A 25,268-nucleotide genomic window follows, 5' to 3' on the forward strand; every position below is an offset into this window, starting at 1 on the left:
GAGCTTAAGCCTCTGCACATGAGGTGCCCACTCAACCGGTCAGACCCCGCAACGCTTGAGTAGATTCTGATGCCAAAGCTATTTGGCAAGTTTAGGAAAATGTTTTGTTTTTTTTTTAAATTAAAATACACCTCTTCCAATATTAAAAAAAAAATGAGAGAAACGACTTCCTACTTTTCTTGGAGACCAGGGCTACAAATCCCACAACTGTGAAATATTTACATTGCATCACAAAAAACAAAAAAACAAAAAAACAAACACAACATCAGCATTTCAGATTCCTTCGCTTAGTACGATGTTACTTCAGTCAACACAACTGGTTTTTTACTCCATCTCTGTTTAAAGTGAAGCTTGCCTAATAAAACATGATAGATGTAGAATGATCTCCTGCCTATTATAAATTGAAGATGTCTTCATTTTTATCAAGGATGCTGTGAAGCTAATGATGACTTAATATGCTAAATCAAGATGCCTGATTAGCATGGTGACATTTATTAATCAGACTGAGTGGATGTCTACTTAACAAGCAGGGTGTAATATGCATTTCCATGCACAGTAATAAGGATGTCACCCCACGTGGCAATTATTCACAAATTGTACTATATGTCAGTTGTTTGTAATGTTGTAATTATGATAAAATGGGCATGTGGGTGGCATGGCTTAGTGGGTAGAGTGGTTGTCCTGTAACCTAAGGGTTGCCGGTTTGATCCTGGCCCAGAGATCAGCCAGATCAGCTTGGAGGGTGTTTTTAATGTGATGTTTTTTCCACAGTCCACACCAACCTTCCAAGTCCAGAAAGGTTCTCAACAGTTCCAAGTTCAACAAACTTAATAATAACATTGCACACTGTTGAAACAGGGATACCACGGTCCTTGTAAATCGATTTATTTCCTTCAGAGGACTTGTGTTTGCTAATAATAGGAATTCTGATGTCCTCGAACAGCTACTTTGTCTTCATCATTGTGATAAAGGAAAAGGTCAATAGCATGTGGCTTTTTATAACATTTAAGTCATCATTCATTGGCTAATTCAAATCATGTGGGCACTGACACATTAAAACAGGTAAGTTCAATTCATAATTTGTCACAGGTGAGTCAAAACTTTTTTTCCCCACACTTATTTAGAGGGTGCCAATACCCTGTCACAGCAATCTTTCATTTTCTGTTGTCTATAGACCAAAGCAGATTCAACAGATACATTTTACATAAAGAGATATTCTTCATTATGTACATAGATTTCATGTGTACCAATGATGGTGACCAGGACTGTCCATGGAAAACACACACACACACACACACGCACACACACACACACACACACACACACACACACACACACACACACACACACACACACACACACACACACACACACACACAGAGAGATCTATCTTGAGAAAAATTATGTCAGTATTGAAAGTTTGGTCACATATTTTACAGATTGACTATATTGTGTCACAGAAGGAGCAGCAATGGGTTTCTGTGTACACATTTGACTAAAACTCACATTGCAGCTGTGTAAGGAACTTACATATCTTGGAGAGTTTCAGACACCTCTGAGAAATTTATTTCAGAGATAGTTGTTAATTCACTGACTGCACTGGGTCTGTATTCAACATTTTATCGCCTGTTTATGTGAACCAGATGTGGACTGATATTGTCAAACAACCAGCTGTGGTTGCATAGTTGAGCTGATAAGACGGAAAGTGAAAACATTGTTACTTCTGGCAGCATGCCACTTCGTCTCTGAATGTGTGTCTGTTGCTCAAACTCAAACCCAAATAAAATCAAGTGACACACTCTATGCACACACAGACTTTCATATGAGCATTCAATGGCAGATATTCCTTCAGAAAGCATGTGCAATATTTCATAAGTATTTTCATAAGTATTTGCTGTCTTTGTTCTGGAAGCAGCCTCATCCAATAAAAAAAAAAAACAAACAAACAAACAAATAACCTATACCACATTCATGACATCCTTTCAGATATTTTGTTGCATATGAAGGAGAAGCTAGAAAGATAAATTGAGCACATTCTGTAATGGCCACTTTCCATCACCAATAACTGCAGAATGCTGAAGTGAATCCATGAAGACTGATGGCTTGTATCAGAAAAGCAGGTGGTGTCGGTCCAACTATTGATTTGATTTCTTGATCTGGTGATTAAAAATAAAAATTGTCAAAAGTAAGACTGACATGAGCTTGTTTGCTGTTCCTCCTAAGTATTTGTTACAACCCGGCACAGGGGTATGATGAGTGTAACAAAAGAAGTGTGAGAGGGAGGAAGGTGGACGTGGTAAAGCAATCAGTTTTATTGGACAAACCAGAAACATACACAACCTGCAAAGGAGTTAACCAGCTCGTGTTGGGGTTAGAGGAACTGCTCAAACAAAAGAACAAATGGAGATAATCCTGCTAACTTTAACTCAGCCGGTGAACCAAAACTCAGAAGGGAAAAACCAAAAGGACCGGCGCTTTAAACAAAGAACTAACTAAAAAGTAGTCCCAATAATTTATGAACAATGCAAAACAAAAAAAGGTGTTCAAACTAAACTAGCCCAACACATTCTAGCGGTATTTAGTGAAAAAGGAACTAAAAGCTTATCCAAAACAAAAAAACTAAGAGCAGCCAAAAGGGCCGATGTATCTCCACAATAAAAGGGGTTCCGATAGTTTGCTACACCATAGCACAACACGACTATTGTCCCAAAACCGAAGTAAAACAAATCTACAGTGTGTGCAGAATTATTAGGCAAATGAGTATTTTGATCACATCATCCTCTTTATGCATGTTGTTCTACTCCAACCGGTACAGGCTTGAAAGCCTACTACCAATTAAGCATATCAGGTGATGTGCATCTCTGTAATGAGAAGGGGTGTGGTCTAATGACATCAACACCCTATATCAGGTGTGCATAATTATTAGGCAACTTCCATTCCTTTGGCAAAATGGGTCAGAAGAGAGATTTGACGGACTCTGAAAAGTCAAAAATAGTGAGATGTCTTGCAGAGGGATGCAACACTCTTAAAATTGCCAAGCTTTGAGGCGTGATCATTGAACAATCAAGCTTTTCATTCAAAATAGTCAACAGGGTCGCAAGAAGCGTGTTGAAAAACAAGGCGCAAAATAACTGCCCATGAACTGAGGAAAATCAAGCGTGAAGCTGCCAAGATGCCATTGGCCACCAGTTTTGCCATATTTCAGAGCTGCAACATCACTGGAGTGCCAAGAAGCACAAGGTGTGCAATACTCAGGGACATGGCCAAGGTAAGGAAGGCTGAGAAACGACCACCACTGAACAAGACACACAAGATAAAACGTCAAGACTGGGCCAAGAAATATTATAAGACTGATTTTTCTAAGGTTTTATGGACTGATGAAATGAGAATGAGTCTTGATGGGCCAGATGGATGGGCCCGTGGCTGGATCAGTACAGGGCAGAGAGCTCCACTCCGACTCAGACGCCAGCAAGGTGGAGGTGGGGTACTGGTATGGGCTGGTATCATCAAAGATGAGCTTGTGGGACCTTTTCGGGTTGAGGATGGAGTCGAGCTCAACTCCCAGTCCTACTGCCAGTTTCTGGAAGACACCTTCTTCAAGCAGTGGTACAGGAAGAAGTCCAAGCGATCCTAGCGACTATGTTTTCGGGGGCTTCATGCCCCTGGGATGGTCACCCATGGCAAACAGATGTCTAGATTAGATTAGATTAGATTAGATTAAACTTTATTGATCCTACGGACGGGGAAATTCACTTATTACAGCAGCAAAGCAGAAAAAGTGAAAAAAGAAAGAATAAATAGATAAACTTAAGAATTAAATATAACACAATAAACATAAAAAACAACAACAGTATAAGGTGACGGTATAAATGACTGTGTAAACAGTGTAAACAGACTACAACATGACAGCCTGATTCAGGTGTTACAGATTGTCGTAGAGTCTGACAGCAGTTGGGATGAAGGACCTGCAGAGCCTCTCTTTCTTACACCGTGGGTGTAACAGTCTGCTGCTGAAGGAGCTGCTCAGGGACCCCACAGTGTAATGTAGGGGGTGAGTGGTGTTGCTCATGATGGATGTCAGTTTGGCTAACATCCTTCTCTCCCCCACTTCCTTCCAGAGGACAATCCAGGACAGAGCTCGCTCTCCTGATCAGTTTATTGATCCTGCTCCTGTCCCTGTCTGTGCTGCTCCCTCTCCAGCAGACCACAGCATAGAATATGGCTGAGGCCACCACAGAGTCATAAAAAGTCCTAAGGAGAGTCCCACACACTCCGAAGGACCTCAGTCTCCTCAGCAGGTGGAGTCGACTCTGGCCCTTCTTGTAGAGGGCATGGGTGTTTGTAGACCAGTCCAGTTTGTTGTTTAGGTGAACACCCAGGAATTTATAGTTCTCCACCACCTCTATGTCCAGTCCCTGGATGTTCACCTGTGTGAGAGAGGATGCTTTCCTCTGGAAGTCCACAATCATCTCCTTTGTCTTGCTGGTATTTAGCTGGAGCTGGTTACGCTCACTCCAGCTGACAAAGTGCCTGATGACTGTCCTGTACTCCAGATCGTCCCCCTCAGAAACACAGCCAACAACAACTGTGTCATCGGAGAACTTCTGGATGTGGCAGTGTGTGTTATTGTAAGTGAAGTCCGAAGTGTAGAGAGTGAAGAGGAAGGGAGAGAGCACCGTACCCTGAGGGGCACCTGTACTGCAGAGCACCACGTCAGACTCACAGTGCTGCAGCCTCACATACTGTGGTCTGTTGATGGGATAGTCCTTAATCCATGCAGTCAGGTGTTGGTCTACTCCCATCTAGAGGAGGGACCAGACAAAGTGCGGCCCAGATCACCCCTATGATGATGACAAAGCAAGGACCAGGGTTTCCCTTGCCCGGACGTGGGTCACTGGGTCCCCCTCTGGAGCCAGGCCTGGAGGTGGGACACGGAGGCGAGTGCTTGGTGGCCGGGCCTTTGCTCATGGGGCCCAGTCGGGCTCAGCCCGAAAGGGTGACATGGGCCTCCCCTCACATGGGCTCACCACCTGCAGGAGGGGCCATAGGGGTTGGGTGCAGTGTGAGCTGGGAGGCTGCCAGAGGCGGGAACCCTGGTGGTCTGATCCTCGGATGCAAAAGCTAGCTTTAGGGACGTGGAATGTCACCTCTCTGGCGAGGAAGGAGCCTGAGCTGGTGCGCGAGGTTGAGCGGTTCTGGCTCGATATAGTTGGACTCACCTTGATGCATGGCTTGGGTTCTGGAACCACTGTCCTTGAGAGGGGCTGGACCCTCTTCCATTCTGGAGTTGCTCCCGGTGAGAGGTGCCGAGCAGGTGTGGGCATGCTCATTGCCCCCCCGACTTGGTGTCTGTACTTTGGGGTTTACCCCGGTGAATGAAAGGGTAGCCTCCCTCCGCCTTCAGGTGGGGGGACTTGTCCTGACTGTAGTTTGTGCTTATGCACCAAGCAGCAGTTCAGAGTACCTGGAGTTGGAGTCCTTGGAGGGGGCGTTGGAAAGCACTCCTTCCAGGGACTCCTTTGTTCTGCTGGGGGACTTCAATGCTCATGTGGCCAATGACAACTGATCACCACCTGGTAGTGAGTTGGCTTAGATGGTGGGGGAGGATGCCGGTCAGGCCTGTCAGACCCAAGCGTGTTGTGAGGTCTGCTGGGAACGTCTGGTAGAGTTCCCTGTCAGAGTTTCAACTCCCATCTCCGGAAGAGCTTCAACCATGTCCCGGGTGAGGCGAAGGACATTGAGTCCAAGTGGACTGTGTTCCGTGCCTCTATTGTCGAAGTGGCCAGCCGCAGCTGTGGCCATAAGGTCGTCGGTGTCTGTTCTGCCGATAACCCCCAAACTCGTTGGGGTACACCAGCAGTGAGGGATGCCGTCAAGCTGAAGAAGGAGTCCTATCGGGCCTTTTTGGCCTGTGTGACTCCAGAGGCAGCTCTGATGGACTTGGAGAAGGCATTCAACCATGTGCCCCGGGGACTCTTGTGGGAGGTACTCCGGGAGTATGGAGTGCCGGACTCTCTTGTATGAGCTGTCCAGTCCCTGTACGACTGGTGTCAGAGCTTGGTCTGCATTGCCGGCAGTAAATCAGAATCGTTTCCAGTGCGGGTTGGACTCCGCCAAGGCTGCCCTTTGTCACAGATTCTGTTCATAACTTGTATGGACAGAATCTCTAGGCGCAGCTGAGGTGTTGAGGGGATCCAGTTTGGTGGCCTCAGGATTGGGTCTCTGCTCTTTGCGGATGATGTGGTTCATCGGGCCGTAATCTTCAGCGCTCATTGGAGCAATTCGCAGTCGAGTGTGAAGCGGCTGGGATGAGAATCAGCACCTCCAAATCCGAGACCATGGTCCTCAGCCGGAAAAGGGTAAGGAGTTCACAGATCAGCAATGAGGTCCTGCTCCAAGTGGAGGAGTTCACGTATCTCGGGGTCTTTTTTACGAGTGAGGAAAGAATGGAGATCGACAGGCGGATCGGTGCGGCGTCTGCAGTGATGCGGTCTGTCGTGGTGAAGAAGGAGCTGAGCCAAAAGGCAAAGCTCTCGTTTTACTGGTCGATCTACGTTCCTACCCTCACCTATGGTCACCAGCTGTGGGTAGTTACCGAAAGAACAAGATCACAAATACAAGCGGCCAAAATGAGTTTTCTCCGCAGGGTGGCCAGTGCTCTCCCTTAGAGATAAGGTGAAAAGCTCGGTGATCTGGGAGGGGCTCAGATTAGAGTTGCTGCTCCTCCGCATCGAGAGGAACCAGATGAGGTGGCTCGGGCATCTGGTTAGGATGCCTCCTGGACGCCTCCCTGGTGAGGTATTCTGGGCACATCTCACCAGAAAGAGGTCCCGGGGGAGACCCAGTACACACTGGATGGACTACATCCCTCGGCTGGCCTGGGAACACCTCGGGATCCCTCTGGATGAACTGGTGAATGTGGCCAGGGAGACGGAAGTCTGGGTTTCCTTTCTTAGGCAGCTGCCCCCGCGACCCGCCTCCGGATAAGCAGCAGAAAATGGATGGATGGATGGATGGATGGAGGTATCAGAGCCCTCGATACACCAAGGGCTCTTGTAGGTATTTTCTATTTTAAAACAACAATGGAGTCCAGTATGGTTCAGTGTCTTTATTAGCTTGTGGACGTTGGTGTTTACCTGTGTTTCTTGTAGGCCTCGAATGCCATGAATGTGTAATAGTTGGTTACATTCTAAACTGTTTTAGCTTTGATAGGAATATTTATAACTTGTGTTTTAATAGAACTCATCTGACTCAGTGTGTCCTTCAGCTAAGAACATCCAGCACATGGTGACAGATAATCAAGACTGTGATGCAACTACAAACCATCAGTTAAATATACATAGAGTGACATAAGCAAGAACCAGATGTGTTTAAGAATCATCAGTTATCAGTCAGGTCTGTTGCATTAGATACACGCCAAATTCAACATTCACACACTCTGAACAGCACATCCTTATCTATTGTGTGAGCAGAGGGTGGCCTGCTCATGTCTATGATAACTGGCTAATTACAATCGGTTGCATGTCAAGCCATCCCATTGTACAAGGCAGTCTCCCGGCCTAAGAAGATGAAATGTCATCACATCCATTGCTTGGGGCTCAGCAGGATGACCTATCCTCTGAGCCCAGAGCTGCATTGCTTCACTTATGACCCAAATTAGTATAAATCTTTGCTGAATTATTAAGAGATTCTCTCTTGTCTTTTTGTCCTCGAGCTTCCAATAAAAGAATCGGGTTCCAACAAATGAACTACCTATGTTAAATGTTCAAGAGCAAAGTGAGAGACAAGACGTGACAATAACACCTTCAGTAATGACTTCAAATTAGGGCTTTAAAACCATAAATAAATTTTTCGCTCATATCAATTCATATAAAAACAAAAAAACATCATGTTTTAATTATGTTAGATATTAAAAAAAATTTTTATACATTTGCATAAAATGACAAAATATTTATCCCTAGATTAATGCTGTAGTTACCATCTTTGACCACAGGAGGGCAGAAATCCTGATAACAAAAGTTATAGCAAAAGTTTTTTAGCATTCTAGGTAACAAGTTTCTGGCTCCTGCTTAGTAATGCGACTCCACCATGTGAAAGATAGTCACATATTAAATACTTTACATACTGGGATACTGGTCCGTTATGAAAGATTTGAACAGAAGATTTGTTTCAGCAAGAAAACAGTCTTGCCAGTAGTTAGAACTCTTGCTATCTTCATTCACTCTGTCAGTTGATTTTTGATATACACTTTTAGCCTAGATTTTATTTGAACATAGACTTTTTTAGTGTTGATTAATTATCATTTTATGTTTCGTATAAAGTGTCTCATTTATAAAACAAATAAGCCATTTTTAATAATTTTCTACATTGTGCAGTGTAATAATAATCATAAAACAATATGTTATGTTTCTGTCAGAGGGGGCGGGGCTACTTTCAAAACTCAATATATCTGGACCACAAAGGCTCATGGGAAACGCAGATTCAGCTAAAATTTATCCTTTTTTTTTTTTTTTTTTTTAATTGCTGTGCTATAAATTTGAGCTATGTCTTTAATTCCTGTACTATGTTAACAATTAGACAATGTTAGAAAGTTCTGTCCTGTTTGAATTTTACAGTTAACACCATGAGTGAAATGGACAGTACAGGAAAAGAAATGTACCATCACCCTCATTGTTACTTCTTTTATTTTTTAGAGATGGGATTTCTGGCTCTTGAAGGGAGGCAGATCTTGAGGAGCCATTTCGTTTTAAAGAACCATTCAAAAGACTGGCTCATTCTTACAATATCTTACAAAATTTTGCAATATATAAGAATGACAAACAATCAGAATATGTACCTATATAAAATCTACAATACAAGATAGAAATTATGAAAATAAATTAGATAAAAAAGGATAAACCTGAGTAGTCAGTGCAAAGTCTAGTAAATGTTTTGGATAAAACTCACAGTATTTCTTTCCGACCAATACTCTCTGCTTATAGATGCTTCACATGAATGGAGCATGTTGGACATCAGACTTCTATGATGTCACAAATGTGATGAAGGCAGTGTGGAAAATTTGTATATAAAAAGAATGGCTCACAAATGAACAGCTCACAGCTGTGACTCAGTTCCCATCATTCATTTAAAAGAGCTGTTCAAAAGAATCGATTCATTCATAAACGTCACATCTCTATTTTTAATTAGTGTGTCATGGGTAAAAGTGACTAACATGATCAGTTGTCCCATTATCATTTCTCCAGGTTGCAGTTCTGGGTTCCTAATCTGTTGTAAAGATGCATCTAGAAATTGTTATTATTGGAAGGCGTCTGACAAAGTTCAGTGAAAAAGCCAAACAATTTGTGTAAATTTAATTTACGACAGTTCAAACAACTAAAGTATAAAGTAAATTAGATGAGTGAAATAATGGGTTTGAGTAAAGTCTAATGGTCGCCCATGTTGATATAACTTGACATGTTTACTTTAAGCATTTATGAAAACTCTAATGGTTTAAGAAAATGGGTTTTCAAGCAAATTTCTAGTAAACTCAACTAATCCGGAATGGTGATCATAAGGATAATCAAACTGCCAGTGCACTGGATCAGAATCGCCTGTATGCATTGTAAAACTCTTTAAAATCATCTGATGCTGAGTGGGACATATTGACTAAATAAAGCCTGGTACACACATAAGGATTTTTTAATCTTCTGAGATTTTTTCATCGGTTCGAGACCTGACACGTGAAGATAAAAAAATATGGTATTTAACAGTTTTGATCGTACTGTGTGTGGTGTGCTCAGATAATCTAATTACAGAACAACACACGTAACAATGCTGTCCCGCAACTCATCTACAGTCTAGTCCTCCGAGCTGGACATCTCACGTAACCAAATGTGATCTAACAAAAACGTAGAATAAGAACCATAGCAACAACCGGCAAAAAACGTAGAATAAGAACCATAGCAACAACCAGCAAAAAACGAAGAAGAAGAACCATAACAACAACCGGAAAACACAACACCCAGCATGGAAGAGGATATATAGGACAAGGGAATGATGGTGTTCTTGGGACTATTGTTAACAGAAAAAGCTAGAACTGAAAAAAATAACAGACTTGAGACAGCATGAACACAGACTTTATATCCTTCCTTGTTCCCCAGTCAGCTCACTCTCTGATTGGCTACATTTCGTGCCAAGCCACCCTCCACACAGTCACAATTCATGAGTCGTCTGCTTTTCTCACACATACGAACACATTGGGTCATAAATATTGAACATGTTCAATATTTCCAGTTGTTGGCTACGACCTGTTTTGAAGCCAATTATCGGGACAAATCTGCTCATTACACACCTCAGACCAAATGATAATTGTGCAGAAAAATCTTATAAGTCTTAGGATAATCGGAGGTTTGCTGTCCTGAGTCGGGAAGAGGCAAAATCGGGACAAAAACAGCCCTATAATCTTTATGTGTACCAGGCTTAAGACTGTTTTGGGTATTTTACAAAAAATACATGCAATGTTTTGTAGTTATCATATTTAGAAACTATGGCTGTAATTGCTTGAAATCTACAAGACAAAGTTTTATTGTTGTAGTTGCTTATGGCCATACTGAAATAGACATATGGAGGAATGTTTCAAGTGTAAAATAAAACTGACATGCAGGCAAATTACATCTCCTATAGTAGTCGTCACCGATGGCAGAATGCTGTAAGACAGATTTAATTCCCAGGCAATAGCACAGGATGAATAAAGGCCATCCCATTTCCATGAGACTGTGGGATAGACTGTGATGGAGCAACCACAATTTCACATACGATGGGGAAGCACAGAGATGAAGGGGAGTCTTATAATCACTGTGTTGGACGTAATGATGTGGACAAAGTCTCAGAGAGGAGCACCATCTCTTAGAAAGCTTTTGGGATATGTACACAAATCGTCTTCCAATATTTATTCCTGAGAAATTAAGCAGTGATGGACATAAAAATTAACAACGATAACAACAGAAGTTATGTTTGTTTATTGAATAAATTGCTCAGGTGTGACTGTGTTTTACTGTTTGAGTTTTTCCATCTTTGAGCAGGTTAAAGGTTAAAGGAATGTGCAAATACATCTTACGACTTCCATACCGGGTCAGATGGAAGCGAATGATTCACTGTGGCCACCCCCTATAAGAGAAAGGCTGAAAGGAAAGAAGAAGCCGGTTAATCTTCTGGCCTCTGTGGGGTGTCGGTGTTCGCATTTCAAAGCAAGTAGGGAGGACTGTGTGGAGGTAATGAGAAAAAGAGCTGTAGAAGCAAAAGGACAAGCAGTCACGGGAGAAAAAAATGGAAATGAATTGAATGACATTTAAGCACTTGTTATCACCTTCTTCTATTACGATGAGATGGACAGTCTCCATGGGAGTGTGGGAGGCTTTGGTTCACAGCCAACAGAACAAGATAAATGAAGGCCATTCCAGGCAAAAGGATCGGGGTTGGAGCTCATGAGAAATTATATCTTTCACATGCCAACAAAGAAAAAGGGACAGTTGATATCTATTTCAGTGAAATAAGAAAGAACACAGACATGTAGCCTTCATTCATGCTGGTATCTAGTGTGAACTTCAGCAGATCCACAAATTCCAAGATAAATTTACTGTTATTTGCTTTCTTTTCTGATATACAGTATAAAAAACGTGAGTGAATGTGAGATTTGGAGTGAAATTGAAGAGGTAGGTTTTCAGCTACATTTTTATTGATTTAAAACACAAATGTCAGAGAACCTTAGTTTTTAATTAAAAATTCAATCTCAGTCCAAAGCTTAAATCTGATCATTATTTATTTCAAATTGTAGTGTAAGCGCTCTCTCTGTGAATCTGTGTACTTATTTTCTTTCTTGCGGAGAATCAGATGAGAAAATTCAGTTCTGTCTCTTTAAACCCCGACCCAAGAAAAATGGGAAGAAAATAAACACTTCTAGAAGCTGAAGTCTTTATTTGGCCCTTTAACAAAATGAAGGCCAGTTTAACCAATAAGAGCCCGACGTGACAAACCACATCACATACAGTTTCTAAGACATTTTGCCTCAATTTATGGTATAAACTTTGCTCAAAATCCTGTTGAACACAATCTGATACTTGTGTCCCCTAATAGATACCTAGAAGCAGAAAACCATATTATAATATTTTTAATATATCACATGGTAATAAATGGTAGATCCCCCCCCCCCCAAAAAAATGTTATTTTTTGTTACATTTTAATACAGGCCAAATAAAGACCTCATATTTAAAAAATTGGACTTTTCTTACCATTTTTTCGTGGGTTGGGCCTTAACGGGTTAAGCTGTGAATCTACATCACTTATAGAAGCCAGTTTTTACACATTTTCATGAGAACATGTGGAAGTTGTAGATTCTACTTACAGGTTGTGTCAATTGCAGACCTATTACTATCATTGCTACACTATAAATATTCTTCTTCTAAAATTATGCAATTTTCAGTCATCCGGGCTTCATGCTTTCATGCTGGTTAGAGTATGGACTTCTGAAACTGTGGCAGGACTGTAGAGAGACATGGGAAATAAAACATCTTTACATTAAAAATCTGGATCACCAAGTGGAAATATCTGTAACAAATTGAAAAAAGGTCCACAGAAAGACTAGTTGATTGTGTTGGGGTGCAGTATGTTGCACTTTCAGAGCTGGTCCTTGACATAGGCCATACAGGCAGCAGCTTGTATGGTGATGTTTGATGTTTAATCCCTAAAAATATTAATTGAAAACTAAATATGACCTGATTTCCCCACAATAGCACTGCTACATGACATCATGCCAACATTAGTTTAATAGCCTTTCATAATATTACTAGATGTTCTTGCACAGGGACAAAATCTCCTCTAGAGATGTACAATTAAAAGTGGATATTTATGGCAATAATGATCCACGCAGGTCTAGAAAGATGTTTTGACATTTCTGTCAAATGATGTTATAATGTTAGGATATAGTCTCATTTTACAACAAGCTACTTGGTTTTTATATAATGAAAATAATAGTATTACATGGACAAACATATTTCATTTGACATAAAAAAAACCCCACCCACTTGCTTGCTATTATTTAATATTTCTCTTGCACCCCAGTTGCTGGAAATTGACCATTTCTTTTTTTTTTTTAATCCTTACATATTTATTTCTTTACTTGTAGTGATGAATTTAAGAAAAGAAAAATAGATGGAGAAAAGAGGAGACTGGGAAAAGAAAATGACAAATTGAGATAGTGCCAGACCTAACAAGCCGGTGTTGTACCTGAACCTGATACCACCCAAAATGCAGTCTTTTAGTTTTGGGAAACAAAAAATAATAATTCAATTTTTTTTAAACCTTTTACATGTTTTTCTTAAGATGCAGTGGACCATTTTGTTCAGCATATGGTTACAAAAAACAAGAATAGACTGACATGATTTTAAAGGGTGGCACTACTATACATACAAAAGACAGAGTGTGCCAAAGCAAACAAGAATACAGAATATGAATATAAGAATACAATAAGTCTTCCATTCCAACTAGACTCCCTGTAGGAAGGGTACTGGTATATTAATGGCTTCACTAATGACTGACTATATTCACCTCAGATTCTTCTTGAGTTTTTCTCCTTTTAATGAGCTCCATCTGTGTTCATGTTTTCCTCCACACTGCATGCCAAGACTCACACACACAGATGTGTGAACACAGTTTAGATGAAAACTGTCTATAATTTTGCAAGCTGTAGATGATACTGGTTCTTCTTCTTTTTCTTTTTCTTCTTGTTCTTTTTTTGTTTTCTCTTCTCTTTCTTGTTTTCCAAACCATCAAGGGAGGCCTCCCAACTAGAAGTGCTTTTTTTTCCAGGCTGGCATCCCTCCTGCATTGTCCTGCCCTAATATGAGGCAAACACTTTTAATGCACTAAAGCAATATTTGATACAAACAGAATAACACTATGGGCATGTGCACATTAACTTTATAGTAGCAGTACGGGGAGGAATGTGAACTTGTAAATATCATTTGGGAATATAAGAAAGGAATATGTGTGTTTTTATCAATATGTTTTTGTGTTGATGCCTGTAATTGACTCTTAACAATGGGTTAGTCATTAGGCAACTGCTTTTTGTCACTCCAATTAGTTTAATTGTTCTTGGTGCTTCTTTATCATAGCAAAGGCATTGGATTTAAGCTGACTTGATAAATAGTTCTCTTAATTTCCTTCATAAAAAACACAAGCCATGTTTCATAGACTGAACGCACTCAATTTGTGAGATGTGGATAATTAGCACTGCACGCAGGATTAATTGGAGCATTTTGGGTATTGAACAGTGGGAGGGGAAATTTTATGCATCTTTTATTCTTACTGTTTGAACCAGGGTGAAATATGTTCGAATCATTAATTCCCCATTAAATGTAAGGTTCAAAAATAGGTGAAGACAGTCAAATGGCTAAAATATCCACCATCTTTGTATCCTGCACCTGGTGGCTTTGCCATATAGATGTGTTCATTTATATTTAGAGTTAAAGCTTAATGGTCATTCTGTTATGCTGACCTGCCTTTCCCAGCGAATGCATGTCAGACTAATGGGATATATTTTAACAGTGCTGGTGATATGGCCATGGATCTCATGAAAGTTTTAATCATGTAGCTGTCATACTGGGCTTCACGATGGCAGACCGATCAGCCTCCACAGTGAGATTACCATCAAAACTCAAGAGTGGTGCTGGTGCTGAGACAAGTGGGCTGATTGTAACCTGAAGAGAGCAAATATGGAAATACTTGAGCTGTATCTTGATATTTCGATATTGGACCATAACGCTTGGCATCTTGTTGTTCAATGGGAGGAAAATGGAAAGAGTTTTATCAGTTCACTAGATGGATGTATTAGATTAACGGGCTATCAATCATTTCAAATACACTCAAATAAAATCTGTACCTATCTGTATCTATATATATTTATATCGGTTCCTAAGGCTGTTATTGCCGGGGGTGGTCAGTGAGGATAAGCTCTCACCATCCAATAAAATGCTCCCAAGGCTTGCGCCTCAAATAGTCTCTGACAGCCTAACTCCTGGCCTTCTTGTGTGGCCCAGTTACTGAGCCCGGCTGTTTTCACTGACAAGGAGTAGGGGCGAAGGGGGGTTCCTGGCGCCTTAAAACCAGTTGCTTTGGGCAGACGGGGCTCGGCAACCTTGGTTGGTAGCCTGTCTAGGTGAAGGCAAACACTGATACCAAACCTCCGCTGCCTTGCGGCTATACCCACACATGGGAAAGGCTTCGGGAGTTAACCCTGAGGAAAAATCGGGAGTAGGAGTCCCTGAGGCAGTTTCGTTCTGTTCACAGTAACGTTCTGGCAACTCCTCCAGCGTCACTGGAACCCAGTTGTATCGGCTTCTGCCCTTCCATTGGATCCTTCCGGTGACGCCGAGAGGGGGTACTTGCTGCCTGGGTAACAGCCTGTCCTCCATACCTCTTACCCAGGCTCTGTGCACTGGAGAGTACACTCTAGCTTTGCTTCACAGCGTCGACATAACACGGGAAGCAGCAGTCTATCGGTTATAAGTTTCCCGCCTGATTGGCGTAGAGCTGGACGCCAGGGGCTGCTTCCGTTGGTGGGAGAGGCCTTCGCGCCTCACTGGGCAGCTATCGCCTGCCTCAAGCTGGGCAATCCCCAGACAGTTATGTGCTGCCTCGCCACGGTCTGCTAAACCTCACCTCACTGGGTAAACCTGGGTGAGGTTTAGGGTCAAACCAACAAGTGGATCGTCAAATTCCGCACCAGGCCACAAATCAAAGAACACACATACCCTCAAATTGGGCACTTGGAACGTCAGAACAATGACACCCGGTTTTAGTGACGACCTGAAGGAGGTGGATGATGCACTCATGACGGCAGTCATCGACAGAGAGCTGAGCAGGCTGCAGATGGACATCATCGCCCTCCAAGAGACCAGACTCCTATCTGGGTCCGTGAGAGAAAAAGACTTTCTTCTTCTTCTCGTGGGGGAAAGCACCGGTGGAGGTCAGAGAACATTGCGTGGGATTCGCAGTCAGAAACAGTCTGCTAGAAGCCGTTACTCCGCCCACAGAGGGCAGTGAGCGGATCCGGTCCCTCCAACTCCTCACCGCAGCCGGTCTGGTCACACTGATTCGCGTGTACGCTCCTACGCTGACTTCCTCTGTGGAAGCCAAGGACAAGTGCTACAACGATCTCAGCACCGCCATTAGCAGATGGCAGAGTCCCTGAAAAGGAATTGCTGTTCATCCTTGGCGACTTCAACGCTAGAGTGGGTGCTGATCACAACTCCTGGCCAACCTGCCTTGGTCAGTTCGGCACAGGGAAGATGAATGAGAACGGGCAATGCCTGCTTGAGCTGTGCTGCCACCATGACCTGTGTATCAGCAACATGTTCTTTAACACCAAGCCCCAGCACAAAGTACCCGGGAGGCATCCCAGATCCAAGCACTGGCTCCAGCTCGACCTGATCCTTACCAGGCGATCCACCCTCTCCAATGTCACACTAACACGCACCTACCAGAGCGCTGACCACTGACCACTCCCTTGTATGCTGCAGGGTGAAACTGAGAGCGAAGAAAATGCATCGCAGCAACAAGGAGGGCAGACCCAGAATCAATACCAGCAGAATACAGGACAAGGAGAAGGTCGAAAAATCCCTCCCAGGTCCATCTACAATCTGCGCCCAAGAAAGATGGGAATACCTCAGAGAGGCTGTCTATAATGTTGTCATGACCACCTATGGCAAGAAGACCAGCAAGTCAGCAGACTGGTTTTAGGCTCACTCCGCAGAGCTGACACTGGTCCTTGAAGAGAAGAGGAGCACACTAGCAGTCTACAAAGCCTGCCCCAGTGAACACACCCTCCAGGCACTCCGGGCTGCCTGCAGCAAGGTCCAGAGGACTGCTGGGCAGTGTGCTAACGACTACTGGCTCCAGCTCTGCTCCTCGATACAGACCGCAGCCGACACTGGAAACATCAGAGGAATGTACGAGGGGATCAAGCAGGCTCTTGGTTCGATGCAGTAGAAAGCTGCTCCCTTGAAGACGGCCACCGTGACGTCATCCAAGACCGGGCACAGCAGATGGAGTGATGGGTGGAGCACTACTCCGAGCTGTACGTCAGAGAGAACATGGTCACCGAAGATGCCCTGAATGCGATTGAGTGCCTGCCAGTAATTGCAGAACTCGATAAGGAGCCAACTGTCCAGGAGCTCAGCCAGGCCCTGGATTCCCTCGCCAATGGCAAAGCCCCAGGGAGGGACAGAGTTCCTTCTGAGGTGCTGAAGTGCTGCAAGGACATTCTCATCTCAGAGCTGCACGACATTCTCTGCTTGTGCTGGAGAGAGGGCGAGGTACCACAGGATGCGGGACGCCTACATCGTCACCCTGTACAAAAACAAGGGTGACAGGAGCGCCTGCAACAACTACCGCGGCATCTCACTTCTCAGCATTGTCGACAAGCTCTTCGCTCGAGTCGCCCTGAGGAGACTGCAAGTTCTTGCTGAGCGAGTCTACCCAGAATCACAGTGTGGATTTCGAGTCAACGGGTCCACCATAGACATGATCTTCTCTCTCAGGCAGCTGCAAGAGAAATGCAGAGAGCAACAGCAGCCACTGTATATTGCCTTCATCGACCTCACGTAGGCCTTCGACCTGGTGAGCAGGGACAGCCTTTTCAAGATACTCCCCAGGATGGGATGCCCACCCAGACTCCTCAGCGTGATCCAGACCTTCCACGAAGACATGAAGGGCACTGTGGTCTTCGATGGCTCCATGTCGGAGGCCTCCAAAATTAATAGCGGAGTGAAGCAGGGCTGCGTGCTGGTGCCTACCCTGTTCGGCATCTTCTTCGTCGTCCTGCTGAAGCACGCTTTTGGAAACGCCACAGAAGGCATCTACGTCAGAACTAGGTCGGATGGGAAGCTGTTCAACCTGTCCAGACTAAGAGCCAGGACCAAAGTCCAGATGAAGTGCCTGAGTGACTTCCTCTTTGCAGATGATGCTGTCGTTACAACCCACTCTGCTGAAGAACTCCAGTGGCTCATGGACTGCTTCAGCAAGGCATGTCAGGACTTCGGACTCACCATCAGTCTGGAGAAGACGCAAGTCCTGGCACAAAACGTGGACCACCCGCCACAGATCATGATCTCAGACCACAAGCTGGAAGTTGTCCATGACTTTGTCTAGCTTGGCTCGACCATCTCCAACTCCCTCTCTCTCGACTCCAAGCTGGCTTGGAGGGCAACAGTTAGAGCAGGTTTCGCCAAGTTCGATGCTGTGCTTGCAAAACAGTCCAAGACCAAGAGGCAGAGACGGAGGGCTGCAAACCAGACCAGCAGACCATCTACAGTCTTCCTCTGCACCATGTGCGGAAGGGACTGCCACTCCCGGATCGGGCTGATCAGCCACACCTGAAGTTGTACCACTAGATGAGACACCAGCCAGAGCCCAGCTCCATAGTCCCTCAAGACTGAGGCCTATGATGATAGTTATATCTCTCTCTCTCTCTCTCGTTATACATATATATACTTTTTTTATTTTTTGTTTGTGTTGTTGTTTAGGAGGTGGGTTGTATCATGTACATAGAAGGTTTAGTCACCAAATACTCTAATACTCTTTGCACATACAGTAGCTGAGGGAGAAGTATACATTTTCTTTTGCATTCCATTTATGGTTCACTTCAATAGCTTAAAGCCCTGTAACACCTTACTGTCGGAATGTATTTACAATATTTAAAAAACAAAAGGAATACATGGAATTTTTTTTTCGGTGGGTTGTGTGTGTGGTAGTGGTGGTGGTGGGGGGGGGGAGGGGGGGGGGGGGGTATAATTTAATATCAAATAAATAAATAACAATAAATAAATAAATAAAAATTGATAATAAATAAATAGTATAGAAAAAAATACATAAGAGTGCCTACAAGCAAATAAATTGATAAAGTAGAATAAGTAGATAGAAAGAAAGAAAATAAACAAAGACCAGTTTGATGCAAATTTGAGACACCAGGCATTAAAGGATTAAAAGCAAAAATCCTTCAGACAAATTCTTTACAATTACGTTATTTCAGTTGCTTATTAATAATCAAAATTACCTCTATAGGAGTGAAATTTGCATGCCCTAAATTTAGGAATCACCCCCCAAAAACAGTAGTACTATCACTAACGCACACATATTGTAATAAATGAATAAGGACACTTTTATTCATTTAATTATTTGAGTTGTATTGCTATTGGAATCAACTAGTTTGAATGAATGAATAAATGAATGGATAAATGAATGAATCAATCAACCAATCAATCAATACATCAGTCATTCACTCAGTCAGAAAAAAAGCAATCCCTTCACTTTGTTTAAGGTTTACAGATATCTCATTCAGTGAGACTTGAATCATTCAGTTGCTTCAGTGAATTAAAAGGAGGACCTATGGTGGGTCTAACAAGCCCATTATAATTTAGTAAATCTCATTAGTTTGTTCTTAGCAGGAGGAAAAGAGTCATACAGCAATTTGTTTTGTTGAAAAAACCTGCCAGTATGGTTAGTAGCAGTTGCCATGGTAACATGACTCAGAGTTTAAATTATCTTCGTAAATGCTGAAGAAAGGTGTTTACTGGTTCCTTTCTTATCTCCTTTAACGTAGGATAAAGTGTACCCTCCTTTGCTCAATAAAGAAGATAATTCTTTTCACCAGCAGCACTCAAAGCAACGCTCAGTTCTTTTCATTTCGTCATATTAATTGGGATTTAAGTAGTTCGATAAAAGCACAGGAGGGTGACTGTGACCAGGCTCTCTCAATGTGAATGCAGTATATTTCACTTTGTAGCTTTTACAGCTTTTTGATTGTTTAACTTTACAAGTTTTTGTTTTAAAGTAATACTTTCACTTGGTTGTCCATTTTTATATAACCTATATAAAACACATTGTGAAGTTCCTGAGTAAATATCTTTAAACTGCTGCTGACCAGGAAATAACAAAACACAATATGTATTACTCAGCATAGGTGGATGCATCTGTAAAGGGTTTTAGCACAGTGTAAATATAAAGTGCAACTTCTGCAAACAGTAGAAAAAGACATGTTGGTCTTTATCCGTGAGCTCTAATGGCAGCCAAAGCTGTGTCTGCAATGTGCTCACCTGCACACTCAGCTGAGTTTTTCAGCTCTTTAAAAATGGGTGATGCTGCTTTATTTTAGCTCAGTTATTACAAAGAAAGGGGCATTGAGGATTGGATTTGGACACCCCTGCTTTACAAGCAAGGCCCTCAAGTCTGAGAAGAGCTGATTGGTGGCTAGCAGGCTCCGGTCTCTATATCCCAAAAACATTGTGATGCAAAATTAAACATCCCATAGTTTACTGACAACTATCCTCTTCCTCTCAATTTAAAGATAAGGAGTGAGTCCAAGAAAGTGTGTGCTGAAGGCTGAAATAATTCTCACTGCCTCCCATATGGATGAGATGTCCATTCCATTTACTACACACAGCCCCAAACTTGTGGTTCTAGATGAACAAGCCAAACAGCAACACTTCCCAGGCATAAACCAATTTAAAGCACTATTACCTTTTCCGTTGAATGACTTGAAGGGTTTGGATACAACAATGCATCTGCCTACAGATTCAACATCAAAATTATTCTCCAGCTGAACATCAGCCAAGCCTTTTCTGTTAGCTTGGATTTGATGATACCCTTCAGCTCTTGCTCTCCATCACTTAGGCTGTTAGCCCCCAGACCTCACATCAATTGCATTGACATTTCCTGGGCTCTGTGTATTTCAATCTTGCCTTGGGTGAGTGGTGATGTAATTAACATGCACCTGTGTGACCTTCCCATGAGAATTGCACTTCACAAATGTATGCAATTCTTCCCAATGAGGCACTAATTAAATAAATAATTCTGCACATATCTTAAAAAAAAACAAACAAACAAAAAAAAAAAACAAAGAAAATTAAAGCCGCAAGCGGCATCCATCGGGTCCGAGCGTCCTGGACCCCGCCACCCGATGTTGCCATGACAACAGGTGTTGTAATGTGTTGAGAAAGTTGAGAAAAACCTACTTAGGGCTTTGGATCATACTACAGAGTGTGACTCTCTAAGTACTCCATATGTCTTAAAACTGGACAAGTCCTGTCATGTTCGCTTTATGAACACCTTAGAGACAATACTCACATACAGAAAAGCAAATACAAAGTGACATTTAGTGACCCAGGAATATAAGACATTAACAATAAATTTTACTTAATATTATTACAGATTTTCAGAAGAATGTTGTAATATAAACCCATGAACCCCTTAAAATCCTCCATTTTTGTCTTAAACGGGTGTTTATGGATAAAAGATGTCTTGTGGACCAACTATTTTACTGGACTACTTTTACCCTTGCTGACATAACAGGAATTCAGTATGGCTTCAAAGATAAACTGCATTTGCAACTGGTCTGAAATAAGTCTAATGAGTGTGTTTCTGGATAAAGAAATTGGGCTATACTGAGATAGACAGGGTTATAAAATGTCCCAGGTTAGCTATCTGGGAACATTTTGAGCTTCTTAAAGAAAAGAAAAAGTTCATTGTATGCAAGGCATGTGACAGCTTGCATTTTCTAATAAGATTACAACTATGTGGAGAAACATATGCACAAAACATCCATTTGCCTGCACTCCTAGCTCACCACAGTCGAGTGCTGAATCAAGCATTACTGTATTCATAGTATCTTAGTACATATGTGAATTTAAATTCAGTAATGAATCAAAAGTATCGTACTGCACATTTACAAATAATTTAAACAAATCAGCTGATTTTTAACAACAGTATTCACGTAACAGCAGCAATTAAGATATTTCTTGTAAATATCAATATAAATATTAAAAATAGTAAAACATATAAAAGCTGATTTTTATAGTCTTTAAATCATGATTGTTTAATCCCATCATACTGGTTTGATCATGCCCTGTTGCCTCTGTCATATGTTTTATGGAGGTATTGCTCAGTAGAGCTTTCTAGAACAAAGGTGTCAAACTCAAATACACAGTAGGTCAAAATTAGAAATAAAAATGTTCACGACAAGGGCCGGACTGGTTGAAAACTGACTACTAAGGACCTTATTGCACACTTTGAACCCAGAACTAACACGACCTTTGAGTCATTGTCTATAAAACAACAATACTAAATTAAAAGTAAATAAATGAAAAATTAGCTGATTTGTTTCATTATGGCTTTATTTGCAGCTTGCCATTCTAATGAAAACATATCTCACTCACCTGGAACTAACACAGCTTATTAAACGGTTTATATCTATTAACAACAACATCAAACACTAAATTCATTAACGAGGGGAATATTGAAAGAGCCTGATCCTCCCATCACATCTTTAACACTCACAGTAATATTTTTGTACAGTGAAATTCAAACATCATGTGCAGCTGGAAGTGTTGATATTTTTAGTGAAAGCTTAAGACTTACCTTTTTAGTAAAGCTTTCAATTCAATATTTTTAATTCAATATTTTTCTAGACAATAATCGCAATTGTATTTTACACTTGTGTTTTCTTTCAATTCTTTTTATCTCAGCTTAACATCTTTTATTTAAACGTCCAGTGTCTTAGTTTCCCTGATGCTGTTGGTGAGGGTTAGTACAAAGCTTTTGAAACATTATTTTATGTACATGGAGGTGTATGTGAGCGTGTGTTTTTGTGTGCGTATGAATATATCATGTGTATGTGTGACTTGTGGGTTTATGGTCCGGATAGACTTGTGTTAGGATGGGGGGTGGAAAAAGTACTCTATAAACAAAGTTTGGTTGATTTGATATCTCTGGTTTTACTCAGTCCATCAATATCAAACAAAAACTATGAGAGAATTTAAAATCTCCATTTTTGCAATGAAGGTAACAGCAGTGATAAATGTGACCTTTTTTTTTTTTTTTTTTTGTTATGGCGTTTGGTGCTGATTAGATTTAAACCTTTGTCTCTTATAAAGTTAATTTCGCCTGTTCTGGTGCTCATTCATGTTCCATTTTCAAACGATTCCTGATGTATGATGTGTACACTTGTGTTGAACCACTGTGCTACCTCCCTATAGGGTGTTATTTAGGCATTTGGGGGAGAGGGGGCTTTTTTCTATTTTATCTGGAGATTTTTGCACATTAACAAGATATCGTCCATCATCCCTGGTTTCAACCTTTTTCTCTGTTCCTGACTCACATAATCAGTAGAGGAAAAATCATTGGCTGCGCTGGACGCCAGGAACAAGTTTCACACTAAGCACGAGGTTTGGAAATCTTGCATGCTCACTCCACCAGTAGTTGATGTATGCAGCCACATTATCCTCAGGTTCATCGCTAGATCTCCTTTTTTCTTGCTTTAATCTCTTTGCTGGTGGTGGACTTGGGCCTGTGATGTGGAGTTCTGCTGGACTACCATGCTTCTCCTTCAGCAGTGCAAAAACAAATAATCACGCTAAAGAACCATCAACAAAACAGTAATGCTGAGATCACTATAGGGTAAGAGTTTGAAGATGCCACATCTAAACATGTAACAAAACACAAAGCTGGAGACTGTGAGAAATTAAGCCCTTTTCTGATTCAATTTGCTGGAAAGCTTCAATGCTTTACGAAACTTCATCACTACCAGGACCTTCACAATGTTGTCACCTGTCTCTCTGCATCTACCTAACAGGTAGATGCAGAGAGATGAGCCAGGCTCATACATGTGACAGGTTAAAAATGATCAAAATACTTTGAGTGTATCAGCCACAGCTGAAAAAGTTATTTAATAATGGAATTACAAGAGTCAAAATTAATATTTCAAAATGGCTTTTTCATGATTGTTAAAACTAAAAGTATTCCTAATACCGTACAAAAAATATAAAGTTTATGTAAAATATTTGCAAGAGTTTAAGGATTGCATGATCGATAGCGTTTGACCAGCAGAGAGTTGTTTTGTGTGCTTTCACAGTGACGATGTGTGTTCTTTGGAGTAAAGCAAAATGGAGTGAAGATGTTTGCTGCGTCTGTCGTAACCACGTAGGCAGACAACGCAATACACACAAACAGGACTACCAAAATAAGGGACCAAAATAGAAGGAGTCAAGAAACCGAGGAATATAAATACACCAGAGGAGTAATGACTGATTGCGAGCAGGTGTGTATAGAGGGAACAGCGCAGTGGGAGAATCAGGTGTGAAGCAAGTAAATAGACATATAGCTGATTGAAATGGAAAAAGGAATAAAAGATTCATGAAAGAATGCCAAAAAATAGTTTAGACAAAACACCACTTGGACATGTTGACAAGGTTAAAATTTAGTTATTCACCACTGTGGCAGCATCAAAGCTGTGGAATCAAATATAAAAAGGGCCTCGTTGCTGTCTGTCTTAATCCTTTTAACCCTCTTAACTTATCTTATCAGATTTGTGAATTCTGCACCGCGGTGAAGTTGGTTTTAGGTTGGATATTCGACAGACATTCATCATTTCGTGTTCAATAGCTTCCGTTTCACGCGACCAAAACACGCAATTCCTGACCTGTATTATAGCACAAGATGAGACAAACAAGACACACCCCTTTTGATTCATTTTGAAACCTCCTTCTGTTTTTTATAATTTTTTTACAGTAAAAATATCAATATTTCTTCAATAGCTTCCACATCATGAGACAGAGGGGCCCCAAACCTCAACTAAAATATTCTACTAAGACACACAAACAAGACACACCCCTTTTGATTCATTTTGAAAGCTCCTTCTGTTTTTTATAATTTTTTACAGTAAAAATATCAATATTTCTTCAATAGCTTCCACAAATTGTGACCGAGGGGCCCCAAACCTCAACTAAATTATTCTACTGAGACACACAAACAAGACACACCCCTTTCGATTCATTTTGAAAGCTCCTTCTGTTTTTTTATAATTTTTTACAGTAAAAATATCAATATTTCTTCAATAGCTTCCACATCATGAGACAGAGGGGCCCCAAACCTCAACTAAATTATTCTACTAAGACACACAAACAAGACACACCCCTTTTGATTCATTTTGAAAGCTCTTTCCGTTATTTATAATTTTTTTACAGTAAAAATATCAATATTTCTTCAATAGCTCCAGCAGACACCCAGCCTGCTGGGGGGACCACCAGCGCCCCAGTCACAGACACACCCAGCCAGCCTGCTGCTGCGTCAGGTCTGCATGACCTCCAGCAGACATCCAGCAGGCACCCGGCCTGCTGGAGGACCTCCAGGGCCCAAGTCCCACTCCTCCCCAGCCAGCCTGCTGCAGCTGGAGGCCCGCACCC

General features: G+C 41.7%; 1 long non-coding RNA gene across 1 annotated transcript in view; it reads right to left on the minus strand.

Moving 5' to 3' along the window:
* Window positions 1–671: 671 nt before the first annotated feature.
* Window positions 672–25,268, minus strand: part of LOC121649171 — a 25,229-nt gene continuing 632 nt past the window's right edge. Inside the window, exons 2-3 of the long non-coding RNA XR_006012076.1 lie at window positions 6,110–6,119; window positions 672–681 (exon numbers count right to left, since the gene is read on the minus strand). This is a non-coding gene — a long non-coding RNA (uncharacterized LOC121649171). The remainder of the gene's footprint in view (window positions 682–6,109; window positions 6,120–25,268) is intronic.

Source organism: Melanotaenia boesemani, chromosome 11, assembly GCF_017639745.1.
Source record: "Melanotaenia boesemani isolate fMelBoe1 chromosome 11, fMelBoe1.pri, whole genome shotgun sequence".
Lineage (NCBI taxonomy): Eukaryota > Metazoa > Chordata > Actinopteri > Atheriniformes > Melanotaeniidae > Melanotaenia > Melanotaenia boesemani.